This window comes from Colobus angolensis, unplaced genomic scaffold (assembly GCF_000951035.1).
Source record: "Colobus angolensis palliatus isolate OR3802 unplaced genomic scaffold, Cang.pa_1.0 Scaffold49, whole genome shotgun sequence".
NCBI lineage: Eukaryota > Metazoa > Chordata > Mammalia > Primates > Cercopithecidae > Colobus > Colobus angolensis.
The window spans coordinates 3,535,283-3,544,302 of NW_012118376.1; positions in this window are offsets into that span (position 1 = coordinate 3,535,283).

Below are 9,020 nucleotides of genomic sequence, written 5' to 3' on the forward strand. Positions count from 1 at the left end.
GACAGTTTTGTTATGCATTAGAGCTGGAAAGAGTGGTGGTTCAGCTGCTCCTGAAAGCAGATATGGCCTTGGGCAGAATCCTCCTTCACTGTTCCCTAGAAGCCAAATGGAGCCCACAGATATTTCCTTTAGCTTGTACTGTTCAGGCCCACACAGTGTTTCAAAATAATTAAGTTAGTTGCCAACGTCTAAAAAAAAGAAATTGGTTTCCACCTTCTCTTAAAAAACAAAACAAAACAAAAATCTGGCAAGTGGGGCCCACAATTTCATGCAACAGGAATGGGCTGAGAGTGGTCAGTGATTGCCTCCTTAAATGGGACACAAACCCCAGTTCAGTCAAAGCCCCAGGACCTGCTGCTTAGGGTTGTGAGCCCTGCCTGTCTCTGCCTTGCTTTTCCCACCCAAAGCCTGTGGAGCACTAGTGCCTCGGGGTTTCCTAACTCACTTCTGCTATTAGACTTACCTCTGCAGAGTCTGGCTCTATCTCTCGAAGCCCTGATTTCTTCTAGATGGCATCCAACAAACTGGACAGTCTTATAGGTCTGTTAAGCCAGAGCTGGAATCTTACACCCTCAGTTGGCACTTGTTCATTTTCACAGGGGTTTTCTGGACCTACTGGAAAGCGTACGGTAGTGCAAATTTTAGACCAGGAGACAGACCTGGTGGAGAGAGATTTTGGTACAGCTGAATCTGCCTGTTGTATCAGCTTGGTAGATGTGCTAGCCCTTTTGAGAGTGGGGTGAGCCAGAGATTTGAGCCTGTAATTAGGTGGTAGGGTGGTGGAGCAGTTATACCCCTCATCAGAGCTATTCCAGAAAAAGAGAAAGATCTCCCCACCTCCATATCCACCTCCAGTGGTTTCCCTCAAGGAACCTCCCTCAGGGCCTGGAGTTCCACAGGCCTCTTTCTGGGGCCAGGCCAGCCATGACTGGGACTGGAGCACACGAAGAAGTGCATCACAGCCACCTGATGCCAGTGGGGCACCAGGCCTTCTGGCAAAGTACCAGGCATTGCTTAGGGAAAGATGTGGCTCCTCCTTCGCCTTGCAGGTAGAGCTCCAAGGTCAAACAAGCCTGGAGGGCAGCCAAGGCCAGGATGTTGGCATGAGATCCTGCAGCCCAGAAAGGGAGAAAACCTGTTTACTTATAATTCTGCCTGCGCCATTCGCCTTCCCCATAATTGGCCCTATGTTCATTCTGCACTGTGATCATTAGTCTGACAGCTGATTTCATCCCTATAGCTTTTCCTTTTCCTTCTGCAAACTTACAGAGCTGTCTAGCTTTAGAAAGTGCTTAACAAGACTTGTGTTTAAACAAGAACCCTGACAACCTTAAGGAACAATAGGCAGAGGTCAACAACCTTCCTCAGAGTCTCCTACTTTTTCTTCACAGCCCAGAAGATACAGTCTGAATTTAGAAAAATCTGATTATGATCCAGGGACTACAAGAGAAAGAAAAGAGAGAGAGAACAGAATTTGGAAATAAGTCCATAAAGCTTGTGTGTCCTTGGCAAACATTTCTTATTTCCCTCGGTTTGCAGGAACCTGAGACTCAAGGAACTGAATTTCAAGTCACACCAAATATTATCACCCTCTACACACATGGATTCACAGTCCAGATTTAGATCCTGGGGGAAAAGATGATAGGAAAATGTTAATTAAATTAACATTTAATGCTTAAAATCAAATGGTTGATTTGCTTAAGTGTAAACTTTTTTTTTTTTTTTTTTGAGACAGTATCTCACCCTCTAACCCAGGCTGGAGTGCAGTGTTGCGATCTCGGCTCACTGCAAACTGCAACTTCCATCTCCTGGGCTCAAGTGATCCTCCCGCCTCAGCCTCTTAAGTCGCTGTGATTGCAGACATGAGCAACCACACTCAGCTAATTTTTGTATTTCTTGCAGAGACTGGGTTTCCCGGGCTGGTCTTGAACTCCAGAGATCAAGCGATCCACCTGCCTCGGCCTTCCAAAGTGGTAGGATTACAGGTGTGAGCCACTGTGCCTGGCCAAATGTAAAAAATTTGATTCTACAGGGAAATTATTCAGTATCAAAAATGATTTTCATGAAGTGAACGTGTATTTGTTGGGTAACTGATACGTGTACAACCTCTGCTCTAAAGGAGTTCATAGCCTAACTGAAGAAGGCATGGGTTTTGGAAAGGATTCATAACAGTGCAAATGTCTGCCAAACAAGGTCAGAAAGTTATAGGAGTAAGGACATTTCTTGGCAAAAAGCACTGTTGTCAGTTTTTACAACAAAGAGAGAGTTAGATCCATCAGGAAAGGTTTTGCTGAATTTGATGTTTAAAATGTTTTACCTCTGCATAATGGCAACCCGTGTCTGGCCAGACAGACAGGACTATATCATATTTCCAGCATCTAGAACAGGCCTGACACATAGCAGAAGCACTCAATTTATAGTTGTTGAATGAGAGAGTGAATGAATGAATTCTGGTAAAGAAAGTAGATAGATTCCATCATTTTTAGGCATTCCTTCTACGCACACTTCCCAGCAGAATCAATGATTTTGAAAGTCAAAATCCCCCCATGCCATTCACCAAGACATCATTCTAGGAGATGCTTCTCTGCCAGGGGAAGTCTGGAGTAGCAACTTTGCTACAGCTCTGTGACCCTGGGTAGGCTCCTGCACCCTTTGAGCCATTGTGCCATCATCTGTCAAGTAATACCCACTTGACAGGGTTGTGGGAACATCAAAGGAAATAATGTAGGCAAAGCTTTTAGCAAAGTGCTGAGAGGGGCATAATAAGTGGAAACTGCTTTCTACTTCGACTCATTCTGATTGGCATAAAAGAAAAGTGCACATTTACCTGCGCTAAGAGGCTTTTTAATTAAAAAAAAAATTATTTCGTCCTTCACTTTCCATCTTAAAAAAATTTTGTTCACCCAAAAAGGAAATTTTCTAGGAAAACATTAATGAAAAGGGGAAGCCAGGAGAACCATTACAGAGGCACTTAGGGGCCTCTTACTGAGGGTTCTTCCCTCTCCAGAACAGGCCAAGTGCTTCCTCACCACACCACTACATCGGAGAGGGCAGGGTTAAACCTGGTGGTGAATTTGAGCAGCATTTCTTTGGCAGCAGCGTGACAAGCTACAGTACCCTGCAAACTGCAGTTCTCCCCACCTTCTGCTATGCTGGAAGCCGGCCACTCCAGCGTCTTGTTTTTGTGTATGAGCTTATCAGTAAAAAGAGATTTAAATGAACAGGCTCAAAATGGTACCTGTACAAAGTCCAGGTCAAAGGTCACATACACATCTCCTCCTCCACAAACTCTACCATCAAGCCAGTTTGTTCTCCGACAAAGCCAGGGCACCTAGAAATTCTGCAGCAACACAAGATGAGATGGCTCACTGGAGGGGACCAAGAGGGGCTGACTTCAAGGGAGCTCCCTGGTCTGAGTGGCAAAGCTGCCTTCCGGCGTTGCAGATGGAGGCAGGAAGCTGAGGTGGCTCTGCTGGGTAGGCAGACACTCAACCCCCAGGAGAGCTGATCTGGGGTGGTTTGAGAAATGCAGTCAGAACCTCCTGTCCCTGGTCTCCTGACAGCTTCTGAACCACATAAACTCAGATGATTGTGTGTGTGTATATATTATATATATATGCATATATAAAATAGACATATAATTATATGTGTTCAAACATATATGTATATGTTTAAAAATCAAATACATGAATAAAATGAATGCATATGCCTCAGTTACTTCAGTGAGAGAGTGGAATAGAAAATGTATTGGGTAAGAGGAACATCTGTTAGCGAGGCACTCAATCGAGGCAGTGAGGATGGTGGTTAAAATTCAAATCCAGCTGGGCGCGGTGGCTCAAGCCTGTAATCCCAGCACTTTGGGAGGCCGAGATGGGCGGATCACGAGGTCAGGAGATCGAGACCATCCTGGCTAACACGGTGAAACCCCGTCTCTACTAAAAATACAAAAACTAGCTGGGCGAGGTGGTGGGCACCTGTAGTCTCAGCTACTCGGGAGGCTGAGGCAGGAGAATGGCGTAAACTCGGGAGGCGGAGCTTGCAGTGAGCTGAGATCCGGCCACTGCACTCCAGTCCGGGTGACAGAGCAAGACTCCGCCTCAAAAAAAAAAAAAATTCAAATCCTGGTTCCACCCTTTGCTAACTGTGGGTGATTTAAATCTCTCAAAGCATCTATTTTCTCACTGTACAGAGCGGACAATAAAAATACCCCGTTCATAAGAGTGTGGTAAGGATTAAATGAAATAATATGTGGTAAACCCTTAGCAAGATGGGCAGGCATTGTAAGCACTCAATAAATAGCAGCAGTTATTAGTCATAATGACTCTTATCACTATAAGGTAGATATAGTGGTTTTGGGTTCTCCAGAGAAACAAAACTAATAGAGGATGTGTGTGTGTGTGTGTGTGTGTGTGTGTGTGGAGAGAGAGAAAGAGAGAGAGATTTATTTTAAGGAATTGGCTTATGATTGTGGAGGCTGGCAAGTTCAAAATCTGCAGAGTAGGACAGCAGGCTAGAGACCCAGGGAAGAACTGATGCTGGCATCCAGTCCGAAGGCCCATCTACTGGCAAAATGCCTTCTTGCTGGGGGTAAGTGGAGAGAACGGTCTTTTGTTCTATTTAAGCCTTCAGCTGATTGGATGAAGCCTGTCCATATTATGGACAACAATCTTCTTCACTCGAAGTTCACCTATTTAAATGTTAATCTTATCTAAAAACATCCTCACAAAAACATCCAGAATCATGTTTGACCACATATCTAGGTACTGTAGCCCAACCAAATTGACACGTAAAGTTAACCATCACCAGAGACTTGATTAGCCCTGTTTTACAGATGAGAAGCCTGAGGCTCCAAGAGATTAGACAGTTGCCCAGAGTTTATAGTCAAAAAGCTGGAATTCAAACCCTGGCATAAACCAGCAACTGGCCAGTGCCTGGCCCACAGCAGAGACTTAGGGTTTGCTGAATGTAATCCTTTCCTTCCTTCCTTCCTTCCTTCCTTCTTTCCTTCCTTCCTTCCTTCCTTCCTTCCTTCCTTCCTTCCTTCCTCTCCTTTCTTTCCTTTCTTTTTGTTTTTGAGATGGAGTCTCTCTCTCTGTGTTCCCCAGGTTGGAGTGCAGTGGCACAATCTCGGCTCACTGCAACCTCCACTTCCCAGGTTCAAGTGATTCTCCTGCCTCAGCTTCCAGAGTAGCTGGGACTATAGGAGGGTGCCACCATGCCCAGCTAACTTTTTTTGTACTTTTAGTAGGGACAGGGTTTCGCCATGTTGGCCAGGCTGGTTTCAAACTCCTGACCTCAGGTGATGCGCCTGCCTTGGCCTTTCAAATTGCTGGAATTACAGGCGTGAACCACCGCGCCTGGAGTGCTAAATGTATTTCTAGCTCTAGTCTCAGCTCTTACCCCTAAACTGCATCCTGGAAGAATGGGGCACAGGAGAAGATGATGATGATGATGATGATTGAGTACAAAGGAAGCAGGGAAAAGAAAGAAGTGGGAGAAAGTTTGGTATGTGATGACTTTGGGGTGCGTCAGCTGAGTGATGGGGTGAGGTGAAGCAGAGTCGGAGGACCTGAGCAGTGGCTCTTGGTGGGGCCCTGGAGGGACACAAGGGGGACAAAGAGACAAAGGCAGATCTATGGCCTGCTCTCAGGCACCATGTGCTGGGCTGCTTTAGACCAGGTAGTAGAGACAGCCTCTGAGTATGTGAGGCATTGGTGCGAGACCTGGAACAAAAAAAGCTGAGTAGGGAAGGTATCCCAGGCTAGTGCCACAGAAAGCCACAAAAGCTGGAGTCTGGAAGGACTCGGGCAGACTGAAGCTGCAGGCAGGAGCAGCATGTGCAGGACTCTGGATTTCCTTCTAAAGAGACAGGAAGGCCTGGTGTGGTGACTCATGCCTGTAATCCTAGCACTTTGGGAGGCTGAGGCAGTGGATCACCTGAGGTCAGGAGTTAAAGACTAGCCTGGCCAACATGGTGAAATCACATCTGTACTAAAAATACAAAAATTGGCTGGGTATGATGGTGGGTCCTTGTAACCTCTGCTACTTGGGAGGCTGAGGCAGGAGAATTGCTCGAACATGGGGAGCAGGAGGTTGCAGTGAGCTGAAATCGCACGACTGCACTCCAGCCTTGGCGACAGAGTGAGACTTTGTCTAGAAATAAATAAATAAAGAGATGGGAAGCCACTGGAGGGTTTAGGCAGGATTGACGTTATCTGGCTTCCCCACTTGCTAGTGGACTGAGTGATCAGATCCTTTGGGTTTCTTTCTTTTTTCTTTGAGACAAAGTTTCACTCTTATTGACCAGGCTGGAGTACAAAGGTGCCATCTCAGCTCACTGTTTCAAGCAATTCTCTTGCCTCAGCCTCCCAAATAGCTGGGATTACAGGCATGCGCCACCATGCCTGGCTAATTTTTTGTATTTTTAGTAGAGACGGGGTTTCACCATGTTGGCTGGGCTGCTTTAGAACTCCTGACCTCAGGTGATCCACCTGTCTAGGCCTCCCAAAGTGCTGGGATTACAGGCATGAGCCACTGCACCCAGCCTGACCCTTTGGATTTCATAGCTAGCCAAGGATCCAGGCTTACAGTGGCTGCCTGGAGTCTGAAAACAGGCTCTTCTCAAATAAATAATTGAAAAGTTATTAAACTTAAAGTCTAAATATTCAATGAGGAAGCCAGGCCTTGGGATTCCCTCTGTCTGCTGCTGCCCACGCCTCAGTGGTTCTGGGCCCAAATACTGGGCAGTGTGTGAGGGGACAGCTGGCCTGGAGCAAATGACACAAGTTCAAGAAAGAAATGTTGAACATTCCTTAGAGCTAAGACAGGCACTGTCCTTTCAAAAACAAAAATAAACACAAACAAAGAGAGCTCCATGCCTGCAGTGTAGGAACCTAAAAGTCGAATTGATTTAAACAGTGATTGATCACCTCATGATGTTTCAGGGAGGTTTCAGGGAGCAAAAATGATATAAATATGTGTGAGGGAAACATAGAGACATTCAAAGGAATTAGAGTTCACTGTGAACAGAATGGAGTCTTGCTTATCTGTAAGGAACCACAGGCTTTAGTTTTCAAACCCAGCGTTATAGGGGGAATGAGATTCAACAGCAAAATAAGAACATATCTGTAGATGACAAGATTCAAGTTAAAAGAGGTCACCAATGGGATATGTTATACGGGGGAAAGCCCATGGCTTCCTGAGTGAGGAGACTCAGCTTGAGTTGCCCCCCGACACCTCCTTTTGGGGTGATCTTAGGTGAACTGTAAAACACATGAGAGCTCCATTTTCCTGGATTATAAATTTTTCTCTGACTGCCAGAGACACAGCCAGGTAGTGTGTGTGAGAGCCGAGGCAGGCACTGTGCTCCTGGCTTAAAATGCAAGCATCCTGAAGGGGTATGGAGAAGCAGCCTTCCCTCTCCATTTCATGTAGACCACCCCTGGGAGGAGGCCGGGTGGGCTTCTGGGGTGGGGGCACTGCTTTATGAGGATGCCTCAGTGTGGGTGGCTGGGGTCAGGGGTGAAGAAATCCCAGTTGACAAAATCCTCGATGGGCAGGACTCAAGTTCTGCAGACAGCAGATGGAGAGGATTTTCCTTTGAAACATAACAAAGGTCAGTTGAAGGCAGATTAAAAACAAACATTACTCTGACAAAAGGGGTGGTGAGCATATGGATTTCACTAAGATACATCCCACTTCCTTTTATGGGAATGACGTGTAATAAAACAATATATGTTATGAGATTCTTCTTGGTGATGTATAACTGTTATGGTAGGAAATTCTAGAAAACCATCTGAGGACTCAGTGATCAAATAAAACCTGGGCTAGCAGCTCCCAGTTCAGAGCCCCATAAAAAATATCTTGGAGCCATGTATAGCATTGCATGACTGGCAGAGGGCTTTGCCCTGTGATATCTTATCAGATCTTTATAATAACTCTATGAACAGATTTTACTCTCCTTATTTTATAGAAGGATAAATAAAAGCTCAGAGAGGTGCCCAAAATTGCCCTGCTAAATGTAGAGTTGGTTCTAAAGTCTAGTTTCATTACTACAAATTCTGAGCCCAGTTCATCAGACCAGCATTAGAAATACAAATTCTATGGTCCCAAATCCCAGTAATTCCGGTTATTGGTGGGGCCAGGACTTTTTTTTTTTTTTTTTTATGTCCTAGGCAGCTTGGGGAATTCCTGCATGAAATCACACAGGTTATTTATTATCTTTGATTTTAAAATGAGGAGCAAATTGGAAATAGGAATTTAATGGACAGCTAAAAAAAGGAGCTCCGTGGCTTTGAAAGGGGAGGAAACAGGAAGCCTGCTTCTGACTAAGAGGATGGCCCGGAGCACTCCAGGTAAACACAGCGTTTGTCCTCATACATCCAGAGTCAAATGAGAATACTAGCTAACGCTTCAAAGAGTTTCCTACAAGCTTGGCACTATTCTAAGCACGTCCATACATAATTTCATCTTACCCTCACAAGAAACTGAGTTTTTCTGTCTCCATTTTACAGATGAGGAACCTGAAACACAGTTTCTTGTCCAAGGCCAACTGTTTGTTCAAGGTGGCCAGCGAGTACTGCTGGTCCCACTAAACAAAAGAAATTCACCAACTGGCTGAGGGATGTTCAGACAAACAGAATGGGTCGGCGATGAGAAGATGCTGGGAAAGGCAGGACTCCCAGGGTTGAGAGCAAGAAAGATCCATGGTGCTTGCACACCTGGGGCTGCCTCCCTCCTTCCATCCCAAGAGCTGAGGAGGAGCCTCCCTCCTGTCTAGAGCTCATCCTTCCACTGCGCTCCAGCCACATGCCCTCTGTTTTGTTGTTGTTGTTATTTGTTTTGTTTTCTTTTGTTTTGCATTTTTGAGACAGAATCTCACTCTTTCACCCAGGCTGGAGTGCAGTGGTGCCACCTTGGCTCACTGCAACCTCTGCTTTCCAGTTTCAAGTGATTCTCTTGCCTCAGCCTCCCAAGTAGCTGGGATTACAGGCATCTGCCACCACGCCAGCTAATTTTTG